A 23,768-nucleotide genomic window follows, 5' to 3' on the forward strand; every position below is an offset into this window, starting at 1 on the left:
CATTCTCTTGAGATAAATAACCATACTTTGGAGCTGGAAGCTGTAACAACCTTGTATATTTGGTAAGAGATGTAGAGTAAGGAGCACCCTAAGGATGTATTTAATGCTGCTAATTCAGCACCTAAGATGGATTAGGGGGCCTCTTGTGGAAGGAGGCTAATAGATGACCCAAGCCACCTGGGTCAAGCACCCAAACATCTCTATGCTGTTACTGATGAAACCAGTGTGGGGAATAAATAACTCTGTGTATACAGTTCTTTACTTGGATTTTCCCTTGTGCATCAACCTTAATGTTATTCCTTGTCTTGTTGGTCTTCCTTTTAATTTGGGAATAATAGTTCCTGTAGCACTGGTCTCTCCATAACCATCTCAGGGAGATGCAGATACAACTGAAGGGCACTATTCAGAAATGTGTCTTCCACTTGCTGACTGGCTGTTTCCCCAAAGCAGGAGGCTGAACTCTGTGGAGGGTGGTGTGGCATGAGCTGAACTGTCCCAGGCTTTGTGCTGGGAGTTGTGAAGCTCTGTGGTATCTTGGGAGTCCCAGCTGATCCCCTACTTCACTTTTTCTCTAGGATGTGTTACAAATTGCTGGTGGCCTAAATGTGCAGGGAATGCTGAAATCTTCACTGGCTCCCACACCAGGGGCTTGAGAGAGAAACAAAACAAGGCTCCTGCCTTTTTCTCTCATTCTCTGTTCATCTTCTCACAGGTGAATGGAAAGCCAGTGCCACTCAGCTTCCCTGTCTCTGTTGTGAGGGTCAGAGAGCTGGCAGAGGGGTGTGTGTGAAAGGAAGGTTGTTTCTATGCATCTTTCAAGTCTTGCTTGGCTCTGTCAGTCATGTTCTTGTGGCTAACTTGGATTAAAAAGAGAGCCCCATGATGTCTGTGGTACTTCTGTGACAAATGTTGCATTTTTCTTCGTATCACAGACTTCTGTTGAGATGAATGGAGCACCACACACTTGACAATGATGAATTATTTACAGCAGACCGACAGCCATTTATCCTGTGGTACCATCTGCCATAAAGATCACATTTTGCCTTAGCAGTTCCCTCCCTTTGTTACTCTTTGAAACAATATTTGAGGATGTGGAGGCAGTGAGGAATGGATAACCACCTCTGGGCCATGGTTTCAGTGGTGTGTTCAGATACCTCTGGACAACAGTGTTAAAGGTTAAACGCTCTTGGCATTTGATGGGGAAAACTCTAACAAAGGTGAAGCGACTGATGCAAGCCTAGCATGAGCCTTAACTGTTTAGGATGTTTCCCATGTGCATCCTTTGCTGGTCTCCTTGGTATAGGGGTCATGTTGTGGGCAAGGAGGAGGTGTGACTGGAGCAGAACTGGCAGATGGTCCCTTGAAGGTCGTTTCTTGTTGCTGTCTCCTGTAGTGCTGCCATATGCTGTGCAGGGGATGTTTCCTTCCTCTTCATGGAGTGTAAACTCATCAAAACAGCAAGTGCAGCCTGCCATCAACTCTCAGCTCTCGAAGTTTCTGATAGGTCTGTGGCTTTAAGACATTTCTGAGTATGTTGTCAAAAAGTCTATAGAATAAGTATGTTTGAAAATGAATCTTAAAAAAATCTGTCCATTATGAAGGTGGAAGTTTTCTCTTTAATGATTTGATACTTTTCTCCTGAAACTCTTCCTTCTTGTAAGAATTTTTATTTTTATTTCTTTTCCTGAAGCCCTTTCCTTGTAACCTGTGAACATCCAGAGCATGGACATAAGAGATTTGGAGGAATTGAATGCCACCACTGCTTCTGGGATCACAGCTGTTCCTCTGAGCTGTTGGTAACAGCAAGTACTTCCAGCAGAAAATACCTGAAGCAAACACCCCTAACAACGGGAGGGTAAGCAGTGAATCAGACAGAAGTGCTTTGCTATGTCTTAAGTTGGTATTTCTGAGTTGCTTGTGCAAATTAAACTCCATTTCATGGTGGAGTCTTTCTAAAACAGAGTGCTATGGTTAAAGCACATTAAAACCATTGTTGCTTTATACAATACATGATCTTTAAAAATCTTTAAAAAGATTTGCCTCCTATCAAGCAGCACCCCCAACCACTCTGCCCCAACCTGTAGTGCTGCCTGGGTTATTGTGGCCAAAGTGTAGGACCCCACACTTGGTCTTGTTGAGCCTTAGACTGCTGGTCTTGGCCCATCTATCCAGATCTATCCCTGTCCAGATCCCTTTGCAGAGCCTTCCTACCCTCCAGCAGATTGATGCTCCTGCCCAAATTGGTGATGTCTGTGAATTTTCCAGTGGTGGATTTGATGCCCTCATTCAGATCATCAGTAAAGATATTAAACAGGCCATATATGAACAGGAATACTGACAGTGTTTGCAGTTACACAGTTTTTCTTAACATTGGATATTTATAATTAATTTACTCTATGTGTAAATACGGACCTAATTTGGTGCCATTTCACCAAATTGTAGCACATACTTTGTTAAACACCTACGTTTTTGGGGTGGATGGTGGTGCTGTGGTGTATTCACCAAACTGCATAACTTATGTTGCTGAAGTCAACCCTTCCCTATCAGCCTTTTTTCTTTGTATTCCAAAAACCAGATGCAAAGTTCATGTAGCTTCCTTCATCACTCCTGCCTCTTGGCAGGGCAATACTTTGGCACCCTGATAAGATCAGACATGTGCAAACTGCCAAGATTAAAGGAAAACAATGGTCAAATTAAACTTTGCTCTTTTTTTATCCTTTGACCTGGAAAGATGATTATCACACAGATTCAAAGGGATGGAAATTTAAAAACCATAGTCTGATACATGTATTTATTTCATTTTCCTGCTCTAGAATGGCAAAGTGTTGTCATTCCTGACCACTGAAAGTCCTATTTTAGCTACTACTTCTGACTTTGTAGTGTCTTAGCTGGGGGAAAAAGCAATCCCCATTCTTACAAGGAAAATATGATATGGCCTGGCCTTTCTCTTTAGGTTATAAGATTGTAGCAATAGTTTAATACATGTTGCTAAGCTTTCCTTAGGTCTCAGAAATTTTGTTATTTGGTGTAAGCAACTGTGTTTAATTTGGCTGGGAATGTCAGTAGTATAATTGGCATGATGGTGGAGAAGGAGGCTAGAAAGGTTCAGAACACCCAGGTACAAAGCATGGTGAGAAAACAGGCACTGGAAGCTGAGGAGATGCAGTTCATCACTGCCTGTCTGAATGAGTGTGGCAGTGGAACTTCTCCATGAGAAAAGGCCACCTGTAGCACCTGCTTGCTGTGCCCATCTTCCCCAGCAGCCAGTGAAAGTCTTTGTGTTAATGGGAGTGGATGACAATGCAATGTGACTTTTGGAAGCGTTACAACAAGTTCTGAATGATACATGAAAAGAAAAATCCCTGTCTGGTGAGGAGAAAGCGTGTACTGCTGTGGATGATACACTGCCAACAGCTCCAACAAGGGGCTCCTTCACACATTTTCCACCTCAATCAGCAATGCAGTTGATGTCCCCTGAGCAAAATCTCTCCTGCACTTTTTCTTTTTTTTCTATACAAGCAAAGAAAAATTCTTCAGCTTTATAGCTTACCCACTGCCTAAAATACTCATTCAGTGTTCTCTGCTTCCAGTTGTGACAGTCTCTACACGAAGGATCCTCTCCCCATAATTCATTCAGCTCTTTCAGGTACTTTTACAGTAGTTTTTTACCCCATACACTGAGAGAGTGGGCCAGGCAAATCTTATAGTGATGTATATTGTGATCTTCCTCATTAGGTGATGTGTCTAAGCCAGGCTATAATGGGAGCTAAAGACTGGAAACCAAACATCAGCATGAGAAGCTTCAAGAATTCAAAGTATTCAGATAATTTAGGAGCAGGGTAAGAGGTCACTCTGAAGAAAACACCTGACAGCAGAGGCTTTTCCACCTGGCTGACAGAAGCTGAAGTTCAGCTAATTCAGTCTTGAAATAAAAAGCTGCTTTCTGGCTGTGAGTTCTGCTCAATACAAGAGTTCAAGCCTGGCCTGGCCAACCAGCCTTTCTCATCCTTTCCTTTATGGGAAAACATCCAACTCCAAAGCTCATAGCCAGCAACTGCCCATTAAGACAATTACAGACCTGATCACAGATCAGGGCAGATTTCTTTTTATCTCCTCCCTTGTGCAGGGAACCAAGATGTCTATATTGGCTTCTTTTAATTAACTGCCTTCCCCTGCAGCATTAGACATTGGCCAGAGCAGGAGATCTCTTTGTAGGTGTTACAGACAGTGATTATGTATTGCCTTAGTTGGTTTGGGAGGGAGTTTTCCCTGGGTCAGGTTGGCAGACTCTGTTGATCTTTCACCTCATATAGCACGAGGTGTGGTTTGTCTGCTGGGATCATTTGTGTACATCTCACAGGATTAACTCCTTGCCATTGCAGGGCTTTCTCAGGATTTGCCAGCCCTGTATCTTAAGCAGGTAGTTTGCTAAGCACAGGAATGTTTCCCCCTCACTAAAGTCTTTGAGCATCCACTGGGATGTTTGGTTACCCAGTAGGTGCATCTGGTATCCTTTTTGCTCTTAACTTTTAGGAAATGATACTGTCTGATTGGTTAAGGTTGCTATTTAGGAAAGCACTCTTTTCTATTCTGAAAAATTACCTGATTCCCTCACAAGTCTTGTTCTGACAGCCTGAGAAAAGCCTTCTATGAAACAGAAGTTGAGCTTGTTTTAGTTTGATTTCAGACTACAGTCAACAAATACAGTTCCAGTTGTGCATTTTCATATGCAAAGACATTGCAATTCTATGGATTGATCTCAACTGAGTATCTGTACTGTCTGAAAGGACATCCCCTCCAATTAACTTTCTGGCTCTGCATGGAAACTACAAGCGCAAAAGTCAAGGTAACATTTTGGTAACCTGAAAGTCAAGGTAACAGAAGTGTTGATGGTTGTCTTTCACTTTCTGACCAAAGAGAGAGAGAGATGGGGTTTGGGATTTTTCTTGTGAAATGCCTTTGCAGGAACACCATAAGCAATCAGGATTTACCCTGTGCATATCAGGAGGAGCTGCCCCTCACTCGTGTCTGGCTCCATCCCCTAAAGTGGAAAACAGCAGCAATTGTCTGATGCCATTCAAGTGCTATCTGTTGTTTTGCAACTTTCCTCTTTGCACACCAACCTAAAAACTTTAAAATAAAAAGAACTGAAGAACAGAATACTGCATTTCTGAGCTGAGTTGTCCTTAAAAATTTGAATGAGTCATTTAGATGACATTCACAATACCAGCAGCTCCAGGGCACTTCAGAGAATACGTTTCAGCACAGAGACTTTTGAAACAAAAATTGTAACGTTCTAAATGGAATTAGATGAGCAAAACCATGTCATACAGAGATGAAATATAAATAAGTGCTTTAGGCCCACTCCATGAAAAATGTATGTGCTTTTTTTAAAAGCATTCTCTTCCTCTGCAGTGGTTTCATTTCTGCAGAAACCAGTGGTTGGTTGTGTGTTGTTTTTCTTGTGCTTTCTTTTTCCTCCTAGTGCAGTCTCCTAGAATGTGCCTTTGCCACTCAATAAACTCTTCTTTCTACTAAATGTCTCTGTATTAAGCCCCCAAGGAACTGTACAAGCCAAAGGCAGATGGAAACAACAGACATTCCGTGTTCAAACCTACAACCTACAGAAAGTTCATTTGTCAAAAGTCTGAGGAGCACTTCCAAGGAGGCTGCTCTGGAAACAACATCCACATGGGGCAGCTCTGACTTGTGCCACTGTTTTTCCCAGACATATTCCATAAGAATTTAATAGGTTGTTTACTCTTCAGTTAATAGTTAAAGCAACATTTATAGAATCTTGTTCCAAATCTTTCCTTTGCCTCCCACCCTCCTTTTAAAATCTCTTCATCTTTTAGATGCACCAGCTACTTTCCTTCTTTTTACAGAAGACCCATCCTGGCTGCTCTGTTAAGACCAAAGCACTTTCAGGCTTTTTGAACTCTTTATTTTCTTACCCTTTTTGGAACTCTAGTTTTGTACCTGTTGGAGTTGAGCTCCTTCATTGATAAGTATGTAAATTCCATCCACAGCAGTGTCAGTGTTTGAGATATCAATGGCTAATGCCAGTAGAGTGGTGTTGAAAGTTAATCTCACCCTCTGACTCAAGCCTGGAAGACAAAAGTTACTCTGGTTGGTACTGTCTGGCAGGCAGCATACATGCTTTTTAAAGCTTTAAATATTTATGGTAAATGTTTACCTTCATTCCTTGGCCTTATATTAGTGAAATATTCTTGATGTGATTAAGATGCTGATTTTGTGAAGCTGTGAAATCACTTTGGCTCCTGTGGACTGAAGAGGTTTTCTGATCAGACCCCAGATTAGTGGCAAGGAAGACAGGGTTGATATTTGGACACAGGAACCCTGGTCTGAGTACCTGACAATACCTGAACTTGTTTAGGTGTAATCCAGAGCTGAGAGCAGCAGAGCTGAAGGGCCATCAGCCAACTGCTCACAGGTCCTACATTCATCTCTCCCAGTTGTGCTGGCACTGGTAGAGTCCACCTATACTTACACCCACGGCTCTGCTGTCTGAGATGTGGGAGAACATGAGCCTTCTACTGTAAAACATCATGTTTTCATTCTTGCTAGAAATAGTTCTGAGGAGAAAAATACTGTGAGAAGGGGTGACAATCTTGGAATCAGATACTGTAGTTTGTATTTATGGTGGTTCCTTGACTTCAGTGGCTGTCTACTGACTACATACATTATGGATCATTTGCATGTCTGTGGTATTTTTATAGGTGGGAAAGAAGTCAAAGCTATTTAAATGTGCTTCCAGGAATAGGTCTTTACAAGCAATGGCAAAAGCAGGGTAGGAAGAGAGCCAGAGAAGCAGAGAAGCTTTCTCCATTTATGCTGGAAGAGTTTCATCTCCACAAGGTTATCTGTTATCAAAAAGAAGTCCAGATCAGGAGAGGCAATGGAGAATTTTCTTTGTGGATTGTTTGTCTCTCAGCTACTATTGCTTGCATTTGTCATGGAATATATTAATAGAGTCATATTCCACAGTCCACACAGCATGTCAGCTTTGAGACAAGCACTCTGAAATGTGCTCACAGATGATAAATTGCACAGTGTGTCAACTGCATCTTTGTCATGAGATTCTGTTTTCTATTTATAGTTGAAATGAAACACTTGAGAAAACTCTAAATGAAAGCAATTTCACAGAAATCTTGTAAATTTTTCCTTATGTATATATCAGTTAAAAAGACCCTCCTGTGCTGGATCTTTGCTCTGTGTGGTTCCAGCAATCAACTTCTGAGATCAAAGTAGGATGCTCTCAAGCATAATGTGTCCATGTAGTGTAGCTAGTGTGCCTTTGGAGTATGTTCCCTTTCAAATGGTAAGGGAAAAGAAGACTCAACCATAACACAGTGCAAATATATACAGAGTTTGATACAGTTTTGGGAATCCAACCTCATTATCTCCATAAGAGAAGAGATTACTTAGTTATTTATTCAGGTTGTCATACTGGTTTTATTCGAAGCCATCAGTGATGTGTGTGATGTGCTTTGCTGTTGTTTCACCCTCTTTCTGGGATGACTTCTTCCTTACTTACACATCTCAAGCACATAATCTGCTGCAATGGAGTTGTGGGTAGCAAAAATTGGAAAAAGATAAACATTTGGAGATAGCACTAGGTATGCTTTGAAGCTAGAAGTGCAGCTGTGGGTTGTTTTTCTGGGTTTTTCCCTCTGGTTTCAGCAACCTACTTTAGGAAAGCACATCTGGATAGCAGTTATGATGCACTCTGATGGGAGATCTCCCACCCACCTCCCACTGGCCTAGACCTATGGAGGTCTCTGTGCCATGATCTGGTTCAGAACTGTGTCTGTATGGCAGTAATTGAAAAAGAAACCATTGTGACATCCCTGCACTGCTCTGTAAAGGTTGAGATGGTTCCTGAAACTCAACTAGACTGTAAAGGTAATGGATGATATTTAGCAATACTTTTAAAAATAGTGAGCTAATAACTGGTGCCCTGCCTTGCAAGACAGTGGCATCAGGTGTCTTTCCTTAAAAATTGTTTTATGGAGGAAGAGACCTTTAAAAGCTACATATACAAACAATAATCCTGATGTTATTCAAGTTAGTAAGACCACAAAGATAACATAAAATTCCCTTTCCTTCTTCAGAGACAGCACTATAAAATCAGTTTTGCTCTTTTTTGTTTTAAATTTCTTTCCTCTCTTCCATGTCTTCTCAATAATCTCTGACTCTTTCCTTCTGTTCCTGTTCAATACACTTGTTCTACGCACTCTTGTGTCACCTTTTGGATGACCTTAGAAAGTGAACCTCCCTCCAATGCACGTTTGGTTTGCTCATACTGCCAGTTTTCTGCCAACACTCTGTTTAATCAGGAAGCTTCCTCTTCTGCAACTGGTCTGTCCTGTTTAACTAAAGCCTTTCACCCAGAGCAGCAACAGTGTTTTGCTGAACTGGTGTGTTGGCAGAGATCACTGGCAATACCTGCCTGGATGCTGATGTGATGTGCACTTGGGTCAGCATCTTGAACTTTTACTACACAGTTTTGTTGATAGCTTGTTTGTTTTAAATACTTGACTGTTACATTTGCAGTGCTGAAAAATAAACTAACCCACATCCAGCTCCAAAACTGTTGGGGGAGGAAGGGCTGCCCACTTGAAAACAAGCAAGAAGTCTTACAAATATTTGGACTGATTAATTCAAAAGCTTTTCTTTACAGAACTCTATTGTGCTATAGGGCCATTCATTGACCAAGAGAGTATATTGTCCATTTAGTTACTGTTGTGTATCTTGTGTCAAACAAAAGCCATTGCCTCCTACAACAGTAGCAGCTGAATATTTTCCCTGCTCAGGCAGTTTCCTCTTATAGCTGCTGGATCATCAAAAATTCTAATCAACTCTGATCTAACGCAAAGTACTACATGGCATTCATCATCTGGTTTAGCCTCTAATGCACCATGCAGGTTTTAATCAAAGGTATGCAACCATTAGCAAAAAAGAAAGACAAGAATGATGGTGATGTCCTGAGCAGAGCTCTCAAGCTGACATCACAGGCAGCAGATAAGTTCACCTCCCCCTGCTGAGTACAAACACATGAGAATAAGATGAGTCTTTTTTGAAATAATGGCAGGAGAGCACCACTGAGGTTTCAGGGCCATGACTTCTGTTGCTTTGCTTCAATACTAAACGTTAAGACTTTTTTGCTTGGCTTTCCTGAAGATTGAAAACAAATGTTGGTGCTGCTGCCTCAGTGTGTGGGGGCTGCTGGATCATCTGCTCCCTTCAGCCTGTGCCATCCACTGTTGGCAGAGGGAGCCAAGGGGATTGGCAGTGACTGGCGAAACAGAGCCCAGTGCCTGCCTTGCAGCAGGCAGAGCTTTTGGTCTCTCACCTCCTCCTAAAAGAACTCTGTTAGTCACCTTTCCTCTTTTTTTTTTTAATGCAGTACCAGCTGTTTCACTGTTTGCTCATGGGTAGAATTAAATCCATGTGCTCTTCTTCTAGGTAAGCAGCAAACTTACCCTGTTACTCATGGATTTGGCCTCTATTCCAGCACTTCTTGCTTCCCTGCTTGTTTGACCAGAAATATCCATCCCTAACAGGATGGCAAACAGCCCCTCCTGCCTTTCCCTGGCTCACTACTCACCAAGCACCAGGGTTTCATTTGACTGTAGGGATACACACTCTATACTGGGTCAAGAAGTTTCCTCTCCTGCTTCCCCACCCACACCAGCCCAGTAAATCAAAGCCAAGCAGTGACAAGCCACTAGTCTGGGATCAGGCTCAGGATCTTGTTTGGCATGGGGAACAGACCCTGATCTGTGCTGCAAAATTGTTTGGTTTCTACCTAAGTGAGGAAAGGGTGAAGGTTGTCTTTTTAGGGAGGGTAACAGGCTGTGGAAACAGCAGTATGATCTTTCTCCTGCCTTTGTGAACTCATGAGTGTACCTTGCTGGGGGTTGGCTCATGTGAGGGTGACAGACCTCACAGTCCCTCGTGTGTGCTCAGCAAAGTTACCCTTCTTTGGATTTGAGGGTTGGCTACCCTGAGACAACAGCAGTTGTTTGCTCAGCCTTTCCCTTTGCCCTCTTCTTTCTTCTCCTTGGCTCTGGTATTGGCAGAGCTTTCAGGTCTTGGCTGAAGAACACTTGGTTGTGACCTGTGCCAGCTTGTAGCGTTTCCTTGAAGCCATGACAGCACCAAGGAACAGAGCCACGAATGGCTGCTTTGGCTGTGCTCCACACAGCTGGCATGGGCACAGTGGGGAGCTGAGTTACCCAGGGAGTCACCATTGAAATGAGAGATCTGGAGGCCTTTGGGCTTGTGAGTCCATGCAAATGGTGTGTGGGTGGAATTCCTCCTCAGGCCAGCTCATGTGAGGTACGAACTTGCTGAATTATGTTGACTTTGGGGCACGCAAGAGAATTTCCCCATGTGGTGGCAGATGCAGAGTACAGTGCTGTGGGCTCAATTCCCCCTATAAATCATTGCCACTGGCTGGAGCTGGCCTGGCCAGACATTAAAAATTGGTGGTTTAATCAGCTGTCTGGGGGCTGCCCCTGCTCCTGTGCTTTGCTCCTTGCACAGCTGCTGGTTGGAGATGCTACTCAGTGGGACTGTACCTGAACTTGCCTGCATTGGCTCCTGTGCTCATTCTCCTGCCAGATGGAGGGCCCAGGCATGTCTGGGCTTTTACACTATCAGAGGTTTCTATGCAAATTGCTGTCTTTGATTTCAACGTGGCCTTTAATGTGCAACATGTGCATCTTTTAACGACCACCTCTGGCAAAAGCTTCATTTGGTTGCAGGTGGGGGGAATGGATGCTTTAAAACTACCTGTGCTTCCTGTGCCTATGCATGGAGGTCAGAGATTTTCCACAGCACCAAACGGTGGGATTAGACTTCCAATTTTCTATTTAACTAGGCTAAAAAATAAACAACTTCCTGTAGTTTTAACCCAGGTAGTCATTTGCTTCGCCCCATTTGTAGGTATTGGTTTATCATAGCAGGGTATTGTTGTGGGGTCCAGTGGTGGATAATCAGCAGCTCAGTGTTGCAAAGATCTGGTTCCAGGTCAGAGCCAAGTAATGAAAAACCAGCAGTCACTGAGGATTTGATTTACACACTGCAATGACTACGTGATAGCCCCTTTTGTGAGGAAGAAAGTCTCCCTCTGGAGACCACGTTCTAACCAGTAGCAAACATTTAAGCTCCCTGGTGCTTCAGATGTCAATTATACCAAAGCCTCTTATGGTATAATGCAGGTCTGTTATAATAATACTGTCTGGAACAGCAATAATAATGCTGAATGAATTTTCCAACAGTGGAGATGGGAGGGGGAGGTTGATCAATACGGCACTAATGATGACCTTGTCTTTCACTGAAATAATTGTGATAGGGTTTATAGCACTTCCTTCCCATACCATGCTGTGCAGCAGGGTTAGTTTGCTACCTGCTGTTTCTGCTTTTGTATAAAAAGGTGTTAAAAAGAAACGTCTGTCAAGTTTTAAGGCTGTGAGTCTGTTTTAATGCAGCAGGGTTGTTCTTAGCCAAGATGGTCTGAGGATGTGAGAGACACAAGGTTCACAGGGAGAAGTGAAACCTTTTATTAGACACACTGACACAGTTAGGAATGAAGAAGCTTTGGGGCTCAGAAACCAGTAGTAAGGTCCCATTTTTTGTAGCAAATTACTCATGCTTTATCATAAAGATACCATTGGAAGGACAGGTGTTGTTTTCAATTGGATTAATTCTGCTTGTTTGGAAATACAAAGGTATCTGCTTTGAGAGGAAATGTGACATCTCTAACACGTAAGGGTTCAAAAGAAAAGCTCTCTGGCAGTCTAGGCATGTTTTTTATTGATGTGACCCTATTCCCTGCCTGATAATTATATGGGGTTTTCTCAGTTGTTCCACCATGTGTAAATCAGACATGCTACAATCTGTTGGACCTATGGGGAGCCATATCCTCATGTGTTCCTGAATGCTGGTGGAGAAAGCAGGGAAAAACCTGATAAGGAGGAAGATAACAGTATATTGGAGGTTTGTTGTAGTGGTTTGGTTTTAGCTTAGTTGGTTTGTTTTGGTTTCATTTGGGTTTTTTTGTTTTTGTTGGTGTTTTGGTTTTCTGTTATATAATAAGTTCTAACATTTTCTGCAGGATTTCAGAGTTACTTCATTTCTCAATATGCTGTAATGATGAATCCCATACTTTTTAAACGTTTTTTTGTGAAGTGAGGGAATTTGAAAGAAAGTATAGCCTAAGTCTAATGATAAAAATCCTCTCTGTTGAAGCTCTTTCTTATGGTACTTTTCAGAACAGAAAAGACAAACTGCTTTTGCAGTGGCACAGGTCCAATCTCAAACTAAAATCAATTGCTTTGCCAACACTGAACACAAAGGATGTTCATTGTTTGCAAACTGAATTTTTCTTAGTGTGTGCACAAAAACCAATGATCAAATTATTTTTTTTTCCTTTAGAGAAAAACCCCTGCAGTGAAAAAACTGCAGCTGACTCTGTGCTTCCCATCCTGGTTTGCAGGGAGGCTTCTTGCTTCACAGTGGGATTTCTTCATAAGAGCTGCATGACAACTGTATGCCAATATTTTGAAAGAGCAATGGCCAAAGTTCTAACACGTTTGCTTATGTTAGCTACTCACTGCTGGTTTGTTTCTTTTCTTTCCTTGAGTAAATAAATTTGCTTTTGAGATCATGCTCTCTTGATGCTCACCTTGCTATATATAACCAACCTGTGTCTGTCCATTTATATATATGAATTTTGACAGGAGTAGAAGGACCTTCCCAGGCCTGTCCCTTCCTGCAACAAGTACCTGCATTGGGTCATGCATTGTATCAGCCATGTTAAAAATGAGGAAAGGATTTTTTCCATTGTTATATTTATGCAATATCTGCCCTAGGGTCACTTTTCCTCCAGAAGCTTATGACTTTTCTAACATTTAAACATATTTCTGGCTGACTTCTCCCTATTGCTGTGCCAACCTTGTCTTTACATTATTTTTTCCACTCCTCATGTACTTCCTGCTTGGTATATTTGCAGGGAGTAATCACATCCCTTCCCATGTGTTTAGCTGCTGACAATTAATGTCATTCTGGGGTATCAAAAACTCACCCAGACATCCATGTTTAACCTCTGGGACACAGTGGATGTGACATCTGCCTGGAGCCACCCTGCCCATGACTGCAGTATTTTGTCCCTTGAGGACTGGATTCTGACAGGAGACCAGTGATGCTAATTTTGCTAAGTTGTATTTATTTTTGGCTGTTCCCCCTGCAGAGCCTTTCCTGGGATTGCCTGACAGAGAAAGCAGCTCTGTGCAGGAGTGCAGGCTCTGCATGTTCCATGGCAAACGGTCCCACTTGCTGACAGGAGAGTGAAAGCAACGTTGGTGCTGCATTGGCTGTGTAAGTATTAAAGCTTCATCAATGGTTTATTTGAATTTTGCCTCCATGTTTCCTATGCTGCCATTCCCTCAGAAGTTCTTTGCAGCTGAATGCCATGCTGTAAATCACTCTGTGGTTTGTGGAGGTGTCCAGTAGTGGCAATTCCAGCTGTGCTGCCTCTTTGGTGGTGGTCATGTGGCAGTTTTTCTTCCCTGACTGAGTGAGCTCAGCAGGTCACAGTTTTCTGTGGAATCCTCCCAGGAAGTTGTTTTAAAACTTTCTGCAGAATATGCAGAGTTAAAGATTTGCTTGCTCTTGCACATTTGCACTGGTATAACACCACCACAGGAATGCTGGTAGAAAACCTAACAGGGGGTGAGTATAAAGTAGCTCAAATTTCTATTAGGGCATCCTACAGAAAATTGTTTGCAGTATTCCTGTAATCATGTCAATATATCAGCATAGAGCCTCCCTCACCTGGCATTTGCTGATATTTATCTCAAGCTGACACACTTCTCTTCTGAGAATCTTTGCTAAATATTTAACAGGAGGCTGTAGTGAGAATTTCTTTCCTATGTGTTACGTATTCTCATTATTTTCCAATATCTGGTGTTAGAGGATATTCCCTGGTTCTCTTGGTAAGATGTTATCCTGCATCAGTTATGACATTTATCAAATACAAGAAACTGCACATATTTTATGAAACACTCTGCTTTACTTGTATTTGCAGATTTTTTGTTTCCCTGCTTGTTCACTAATTGGCAGCACTGACTAATTTGTAATCTGTCTTCCCACTGAACCAGGGAGTGTTCTGAGTGCATATGCATATGTTTACAAAGTCTTAGGATTTGTCTTTATGGTAGCTAGAACCAAAGGAAATAACTGCATTCTAATTAATAATATTTTGATTAAGGACTATTTGTAGACCCTGGTTTTTATGTAATTTAAGCTGATAAAAGAAATCACATTTAGCAATACAGAAGTGGCTCTGAAATCTGTCTCATGCTAACTACTGATGAAACATTAAGGGTGTGATTTACAGCTGATTTAATTGGATTGGTTTCATTTACCATCTAAACAAGCCCTTAAATGTTGGAGTGTTTACCACCTGTTGTGACTCTTACCTTATAGAGATTGTTGTTCCCAGGCAGGGAGGATGTACACTGTAAAGAGAGAGGAAAAGGAGGGCTCTAAAGCTGCTTATGCATGATATTAAGCTTGTCACTGGAAAAATGTGAAGATTTTTTAAAAATTTACAATAAATTCCAATGTGTTGATGGTGATTTCTGCCTAGTTCTGACAAATAGTGCATTTCCTTCTCATCAGCTGGGATAGTTAATGAGGAACAAGGTTTCTTTGTTGTAGTTGTATTATATTATGTTAGCTCCTCTTCTGCTGTTGCTGCACAAATCTAGGTCTTGTAACAGGTTTTGAAGAACTTTTATAAACCATTCTCAAAAATATGAAGGATTTTTTAAAATTTACTTGGGATGTTGCTTTTTGGAGTCGAGTCTTTGCCATTGACAATGGGAAAGATACAAGACAGAAAGATCTATCCTGGAAAAACGCTGGGAGATATTTCATGTAACCAGGTTGGACTGTTGGCACAACATAATCACCCTGATTCACTCATAGTCCTCTCTGCAAGTGTTGTAAGTTGAGTCTTCCTTTGCTAATCTCCTGCATTAGTTCTGTCTTATTTGCCATCTTGGAGAATGGATGGTTGCTGGAGCTTGAAAAGAAAAGGCAATGGCACCCTGTTTGAGGATCAAGGGCCCAGCTAAGTGGGGCAAAAGCATCCTTGGCAAAGGGCTGCCCAGCTTGGTGAGGGGAGAGCTTCAAGGTGGGAATGACAGTGGAGAGACAGGATGACCCACAACTGGGTGAGCAAACATGGATGGAACAAACCATGCGGCCTGTTAAAGAAAGGGCACAGGATGATGAGGACAAGACAGACCCATTGAACCCAACAGGACAGCGTTAAAGGACATCCCTGAGTGCTGAGGGAGCTGGGCAGTGTCCCTGTGAGGCCACTCTCAATAATCAGGGGCACTGGGGGATGTTCCAGAAAACTGGAAGAAAGCAAGTGTCCCTGTTATCATTGATAATGACAGGGAGGGTCCAGGGAACTACAGGCCAGTCAGCTTTATCCCAGTCCATGAGGAGGTTGTGGAGCACCTCGTTCCAGAAACCATTTCTGAACATACTCATTACTTTGTCACCTCTGTTGTTCTTCAGTGTTCCACACTGCTCTGCATGTTCTCTCTCTGCAAAGTTCAATATTACCAGCCCATTAGGCTCACCCTTTTGTGCTGGCCCAGCAATCCCAATTAAAATGTCTCACGTTAGAGCCTGACTCAAGCAGAAAGCCAGACTGGGCCAGGAGCTGTGAGCTCAGTGGCAAAAGCAATGCTCAAGGTTTCCATAGGATTTGTTTGTGACCTTCTTGCTTTCCTGAGATGCTGAGAAATTGGATATCATTAGGCACCGAATTCTATCATCTTATTTATTCAGACTTTGCCTTCTTTCTTTGCTCCTTCCATTTTCCCCACTCCTCAGCCCCAAATTCCCCGCGATCTCTACGAGATGCCATAATTTAATAACTATTTTCTTTCTCATTTCCCTGAGTTCATTAGAATTATGGATCTTTCTGCCTACAGATTACTGGGATCATTAGTGCTCAGCTCTTAACCACCTCCTCATTCCATCCAGAGTCAAGATGTAAAAATGGAGCATATTATTTGGGTGGAGGTCTCTGTTTCTCATATGCTGTCACCAGTGAACATCTCAAATTGCTTCATATGTTGCTTTTCACAGCATTCTTCTTTAATGGCTTCCAGCACCTCTGCTCCCAAGCTTTAGTGGATTCAAGATGCTGGATTAAATCCATAAATGAGTCTTTAAAACCCATGTGGTTTCTGACCTCCATGTGCTCCCTCTCATTAGGGCTGTTGTTTGTCATCTTTCCCTATTCAGAAATATTACAAATTATCTATAAGGTGAAGGGTAACCTGGGTTGTATCTGCCTGCCTTGGGCACATTCTCTGTTCTTCCTTCCTACCCCTCCTCTCCTTTCCCAGTACTTCTAATCTTGGATGTGTGTGCCATATATTTTCAATCACAATTTATATTAGTATTTTATATAGCTATGTAGTTTATATTTGATAGTCTCTTTACAATGCCTTATAATTTGGTATTTTCCTCCAGAGCTGACCCTCAGAATTTCAGAAAGCCAGACACATCTTTGAGGATGTCAAATGGAGTCTTTACCTGGATGACCCAGGTGTGCCTGCAAGTGAATAGGCTGATTTCTGTACAAGCAGGTACCCCTCTCACACACAGAGCCTGACAAACTGTTAGTAGCATTACCTGGCAGTTTCACTGTTTCTTGCTGGTACAGGGACAATTAAGAAACAAAATTCAGCTTATGAATAGGTTATTAATTCTATTGACAAATAATCTGTGTCCTCCTGATTCTCAGAATACTGGATTTTTGTGTTGGTGTTAAAATAATATTAATTAAAAAACCACACACACAAAAAAAACCAACAAAAAAACCCAAGACCGAGACCAACACAAACAAAACAGAAGAGCAAGACCACGTTATGTTTGTAAGTGTGTGTGTGCCACTGGTTTTAAGTCATATCCAGTGTGTTCTTTCTGTAAAAGGACATGTTCATATTTTCATGCTTTTAAAGGTTTTAGTAATATTAGATAGGCCTAGGGGTGCTGTCTCTATTTTGTGAACCTGGTGAACACCAGAATTCTTGGAATGTTCTGTGAGTTGATGGGTAGCTTTCCCCTACCACAAGAGCCCATCATCACAGACTCCCTTTGCCATGAATTCTCTAGAGCCATCTAGAAATAAGTATATCATTTTCCCAAGGATTTTACTTTAGTACCTCAATCTCTTACTTGGAGCCTAAAAGCACCTTGTCCTATCAAGGTAATAATGTGTTAGTCTTTTACAAACTTCTCACTTGTACTTTTTGGCAAAGAGGAGGCAGGAAAAGGTGGGTTTTTTCTGGTGTTTCTAGGAACAGGAAGGTGTTTCATTTCATTTGGTAGCACCTAGGATTGATTTCTGCTCCTGAAAGTTACACCATGGGGACCATAACCACTAAGTTGCTGATAAATCTGTATTTCTTCTTCTTTGGGTTAGTTTATGCTGCTTTAAGTTGTGAAGTTGAGAGTCATGGGGAGACTTGTGTTGTCTCAGGGACGCATTTGTAGAGAGGTAAACTTGGTCCTTCCACAAACTTCTTCCTGAGATCCCTCTTGGCTCTTAGTTCTCCTCCACAGGCAACTTGTAAACATTTCAGCAGAAATTATGTTGCAGTGAATCTCTTGCAAATTAAGTGTGATTTCTCCAAGTTAAATTCTGTTTCCAGTACTGTTTTAGATTTAGGACAATTAATTGCAGCAATAATAAAATCAAGGGGAGTTGCATGTAGAAAGGAAATAGTAGAGCAAAGAAATGAACACTATTGCAAATACTGGAGGGAGTCAGTGCCTGGCAAATGTAGTCAGAATTCTCCTGGACTAGGATCTATCCTGAGCAATGTACTTAAGTTGCTTAAATCTTTGTTAAATGAACACATTTTGAAACTGCAGGAGGATTTGATTTCACATTATCTTTGTAGCCAACTGTAACAAACTTTCCTGTGAAAAAAAAAAAATCTGTCTAAAGGCATCTCCCCTCCTCAAAACACTTGTAATTCTATTGTTGTAAAGCTATTTAATCACTTTTGCAAGATCAACATGGGAAAATAAATAAGGTCTGTGAATGGAAAGATGAGTTAGTAGGAGCTGATCTACAGAGAATGCTTTTCTAAGAAGTATTATTTGTCCCATGCCTGTTGTCCTCTGCTTAAAAAAAACCCAAAAAAACAAACAAACCCAAACCCACTTATTTAAAATTTATTTCACAAGCTGATTAGAAATAACAAAACCAACCAATTCTGTCTGGCATGTTTCTGTTTGTCTGTCTCATAATTAAAGCATCATTATCTGGATTTTAATAAACACTTTCCCAGTGCTGAAATGACCTGAAATGCACAGACTACACACATTTATGCACAGGATAAATGGCATTATCCAGGGTATGTCTCTACTTTGTGGGTTCAAATACCAGGTTAAAGTGACCAGGTGAAATACTGCCCGTTGACATCTGCCTCTTTAGATGTCATTATAGTTGCTGATGGATCTTCTTTTGGCATCTTCCCTAAAAGTTGCTGCACTGCCAAGTCACACAGAAACAAGTTTACATGAAGTTCTACATGTCAGATGCAAATAAAACTTAAGGGGTTTCTTGGGAGGTTCCGTTGGTTCTTTGGATCCGTTTTTTTGCTTTCTTTTTTGTTGTTGTTGTGTTTTTTGTTTGGGGTTGGTTTTTTTTGTTGTTGTTTGGGGGTGTTTTGGTTGTGGGTTTTTTGTTTTGTTTTGGTCTTTTGTTTTGGTTTTTTGTTTTGTTTTTTTTTCCTGGCAGGATAATTTCTGCTGGTTCATCAAGGGTGTTGCTCTGGGTCAGTGGTGTTTAGAACCTCTGAAAAATCATTCCCATGTGTCTGCTTCTTCTCTTTGTCCCTTTTACCTTCAAATCCAATAGTCCCTCATGTCCCTGTCTTGTGAGAGGATTTATGGTTAAACAGTTTTTCCAGCTTGGAATTTTGCACATTAGGTGACTGTCCAGTTGCACATGCACAAAGGTGATGAGCTGCCTTTAACACAAAATGGTCTTTGGGATTTTAAAGGTCTACAAAACAAACCCAATTGGCTTGTGATCTCGAGTGAAGCTGTGGCTGGTAAAGCTGTGAGCATTTTTACTCTTCCTCTTAGTGTAGGGGTGGTTGTGGTCAGATAAAGAAATACAAAGAAATACTGTTCCTTCAGAGACACATTGAAATGATCTGCTCCTTTTTGGAAGCTGCCAGATGCATACTCAGTCTTGCACTTCATGTGCCTCTAATGCTTCATTGACTGTGCCAAGAGCTGGAAATTGGCCTGTTCATTTTAATACACTCCTGATGATTTTGATGGAAAATCTAAATGTGTGAAGAACACAAGATCCTTCCTACCAGCAGCCAAAGGGATACCATTTCACATTTGTTACTCTGGGGAATTGGGAGGGAAAAAACCCCAAACCAAACAAACAGCAAGAGCAAGCTGAAGTTAGATAGAAACCAAGGAGGGACAGGTGTGGTTAACCTGAGAGCCATGTACCAGAGAGACCTTCCCACCTTCTAGAATCACAGAACAGCCCAGGGAAGGGACCTTGGAATGTTGTTTAGACCAGGAGAGACTTTCCCACCTTCTAGAATCACAGAACAGCCCAGGGAAGGGATCTTGGAATATTGTTTAGACCAGGAGAGACTTTCCCACCTTCTGGAATCACAGAACAGCCCAGGGAAGGGATCTTGGAATATTGTTTAGACCAGGAGAGACTTTCCCACCTTCTAGAATCACAGAACAGCCCAGGGAAGGGACCTTGGAAGGTTGTTTAGACCAGGAGAGACCTTCCCACCTTCTGGAATCACAGAACAGCCCAGGGAAGGGATTTTGGAAGGTTGTTTAGACCAGGAGAGACCTTCCCACCTTCTAGAATCACAGAACAGCCCAGGGAAGGGACCTTGGAAGGTTGTTTAGACCAGGAGAGACCTTCCCACCTTCTAGAATCACAGAACAGCCCAGGGAAGGGATCTTGGAATATTTGTTTAGACCAGGAGAGACCTTCCCACCTTCTGGAATCACAGAACAGCCCACGGAAGGGATCTTGGAAGTTTGTTTAGACCAGCCTTTCATGGCAGAGGGATCCTGGATGAGATTATCTAGCACCCTACCCTGTCCAGTCCTCTCACACAGCCAAGTTTTCTGGTTCCCCATGCCCTGTGAGGGGAGAGCTCAGCAGTGCATCCCAGCCTGCCCCATCCCAGTGCCATCCTGCTGTCTTTCCATCTGAGAGTTATTGGGTTTTTTACTGTATGGTTTTGTATTAGGCACTCAGCTTTTCTTTGTAATTAGACATGGTGATTATAGTATCTTTTTATATTACACTAGAGTGTTCCTTTAATACAGAAATCAAATAAAACAAAACACATAAAGTACAGAAACAAAAAAAAGAAAAAGAAAAAAAAGGATTGCAACCACAATGCTTAGGTCTGAAGGAGCAAAGAAGCAGAAAAAAGCAAGTTGCAGTTATTGCTTTCGGCTTCAGCAATGCAATTCTTATTTTCTATTGTTGTCCAAATTAAGTTTCTTCATTTATTACAACTCACTGAATGAATTAGATGTAAAACCAATCCAGATTTTTAAAGACAGGCATGTGTTGTATCTAAACACAACTTTTTGTTGTTGTTCTATTGCTGGAAAACATTTTCCTTCTTAGTGTAAATGTTTGCTGAGGAAAGGGTTATGTGGGGTGAGGAGAGAACACTCAGGGCAGAAGAATTAGGAGTGGAGTATTGAACAGCCCAGAGCAGATTGGTGCTGGTTGTCCATGGCAGCATCCACACAGTGCTCAGCAGTCTCAGAGCTTCCCTTATCTGAGGAGCAACACGTGCATTCCACGTGGCCTCATCTGGGAGTTTGTTTCAGAACGGAATCACCTTCCTCATGATAAGAATCTTTGCTTGTGAAATTCTTCTGGAAAAAGGCCATCTGCTAGGGAAAAAAATAACAATAAAAATAATCCATGATTCACATAATAAAACTTTGATTACTGCTCTCTGAGGAGGATGGATGAGGAAGGAAGGGCCCAAGGAGCTGCCCCTGGAACATGTTTTAGAACAAGCTGTTGGGAGTGACTGGAATGTCATGCAGGGACTTGTTGTGTGAGGAACACCAGGCATTGGCTCCCAGGAAATGAATCAGGTGCCCTCCACCAGCCTTGGCTCCAAGTGGTTCCTGAACAGGGTGTGAGTGGTGAGGAAGGAGATCCCTTCCTGATCCAGGCACAGTCAGCACTCAGTGGCAGCTGGTGGGACTGTCCTGATGGAGTGGGATAGAACTGGGCAGAGGAAGCAAGAGATGGGCTGTTTGCTGAACCAAAGGTGGTTCAAACTAAAATGGTTTTAGCAGTAGTTCAGTGACTAATCACTGGTGCCTCAACAGAAGCCACAGAGATATCAGTCCCACCTTCTACAAAACCCCTGGTCCTGTTCAATGCAGAGTTCTATGTAATAGAAAAATTCAGTCCAAGAAACACTCAAAGATTGAATGAACACTCTCATTTTTACATGATTTTAAAAACTATTTTTATTCTCCCAGTTGCTTATAAAAGTATAAATCAGGAATAACTTTTCAAGTACTGCATTCCAGAGCAAGGTTTGCAAATGAAATAAATCCCCTACTTTGTTGCAGACCTGGGTGGAGGAGGACAAGCATCTTTGTAAGTGCTGTGTTTGAAAGTGCACAGAAGATAAGATGCACCAGCTGTGTTAAGACAAGCCATTTTCATCTCACACATCCACCCTGCAATTCTACTTTTTAATTTCAAGGCAATCACACTGCTGGAATCTTTTCCAGCCATTGAGTAAAATATATGTTTGTCTTGCAATTATGTAAATAAGGTAAGTGGTTAAGATTTAGACCTAGAATAATAATGTTAACATCATTGCCCCTTCAACAAACAGCAAGTTTTGGATGTAATGTTATTTTTTGCAGTCTGTGTTCCATACCACAGGAAAACACAGGCTGATACAGAGATGCTGTGGTGTTCTTATTGTATTTAAAGCAATAATTAGGCAGGGTAGCTCCTAGTGCCACTTAGATATGTTCAAAGGAAAGCCCTGTGTCATCAGTGGGACTGTGTCAGAATTTTGTAATAAAGCATGCTGTGTAATATATTTAAACACAGTCCAAATTAATTAAAGTGTGGTGGACGTGAAAGATACACACTCAATGTGACATTTCAAATAGGGAGAAAATATGATAATGAGCTATTTCCATGTGTTGCCATCCTTCTGGTTAAATAATACTTCTGTTTTCAATGAAGGCACTGAGCAATAACATTCATTTTTGGAGTTCCACAGCGGTTAGAACTGATTGTATACAGGCTGTAATCATTATCCTAATTCTGCCCAGGAAACCCTCTCTCCCCACCATGGGGAAATTTGGAATAAAAAGTCTCATTCCAGGAAAAAGAATTTCCAAATAATCCTGGGCACCAGATCAAAATATGAGCTCCAAATCCGTTCCTTTTTCTTAATAAGAATCAGCACTTTGAAAAACGCTGCTCCACAAGGAAATATTTGCATTAGTCACCCTCTTGGCACTGCTGTGGGCTGGAGCCTTCTCTCCAAATGAGGCCCAGCCTCACCCTGCAGTGCATCCAAATCTCCCAAAGATGCAAAGAGCCCCAAGAACGTCGGCTTTGTTCTCACAGGCACAAAGCTAAAACATGGGACAAAAGGACAGAAAGGGACCTGGAGACACAGCCTGTTGGGTGCTGAGGCAGCCTTGGGGAAGACAGGCATCATCTTCTCCTGTGCTGAAAAGGAGAAGCAAAGTAGGAACTAGAAAGAAAAGGTTACTATTTCCATACCATCCTTTGCTTCCAAAGGATCTGGCCACACAGATCAGCAGGGTCTGCAGCTAACTGTGCAGCCCAAAGGGCTGTTGATATGTGGTTATGGTTTTGCCTCTTGGATAGGTCTGTGCTTTGGATTACAGTGCTTATGATCAGGATAACTCCAATATTCAGGACCTGACAAGCACTGGTAGGGTTCTGTGGGACTACTTTGATTGCTCTGGACTGGAGAGATCTTCCATTTAGTCTGGAGAATGAGCCTTGTGTGCCTTTCACTTGAGTGATTTTTAGAACCATGCCAAAATACTCCTTTTTATTGAGGCTCTGATTTTCAGCAGTGAAAAGGCTGCAGGTCGTTGGTGAGGGGTGAAACACAAACACTATGCATGGTTGTGTATCAAAGTGCAGTGCTGGAGCCTTGATGTCCAGGAGCAGAAACAAGCCTTGTCTAGCACCAAGACATTAAACCCTCCAAGAAATCATCTAAACTGGCCAACACCCCAGAATTCACTGGGAGAGAGCTGTTGAAGTGTTTTTCACATGCTCGTGTTGTTCTTATGTTGTTTCAACTTGTCCATTAGAGCCCTTCACCACATCACCAACAGAACTAGTTCTTTCAGAGCTGCCCTTCAGTTAAGGTCATCAGTACCAGCTTTAAGTGACGTAGTAGAGCCTACAGTGGAAACTGTTAGGATTAGTATGGAAGAGAATGGGAGCTCTTTTATTCAAAGACTGCCAAGAAAGGGATCTGATTTCTGAAGTGCAGGGAGAGGAATTTGTTTCCAAGATAGTTGTGTGCACACCTTTGCATGTTAACTCTGCTGAGTTCTATTGACTACCTGGGAACTGGGTCCCT

At 41.9% G+C, this 23,768-nt stretch overlaps 1 long non-coding RNA gene across 3 annotated transcripts in view; it reads left to right on the forward strand.

Moving 5' to 3' along the window:
• Nucleotides 1-1,754: 1,754 nt before the first annotated feature.
• LOC139671024 (uncharacterized) overlaps nucleotides 1,755-23,768 on the forward strand; it is a 209,408-nt gene continuing 187,394 nt past the window's right edge. For all 3 annotated transcript variants that reach the window (XR_011697652.1, XR_011697650.1, XR_011697651.1), the window contains exons 1-2: nucleotides 1,755-1,855; nucleotides 13,280-13,407. This is a non-coding gene — a long non-coding RNA (uncharacterized lncRNA). The remainder of the gene's footprint in view (nucleotides 1,856-13,279; nucleotides 13,408-23,768) is intronic.

This window comes from Pithys albifrons, chromosome 4 (genome assembly GCF_047495875.1).
Source record: "Pithys albifrons albifrons isolate INPA30051 chromosome 4, PitAlb_v1, whole genome shotgun sequence".
Classification (NCBI taxonomy): domain Eukaryota; kingdom Metazoa; phylum Chordata; class Aves; order Passeriformes; family Thamnophilidae; genus Pithys; species Pithys albifrons.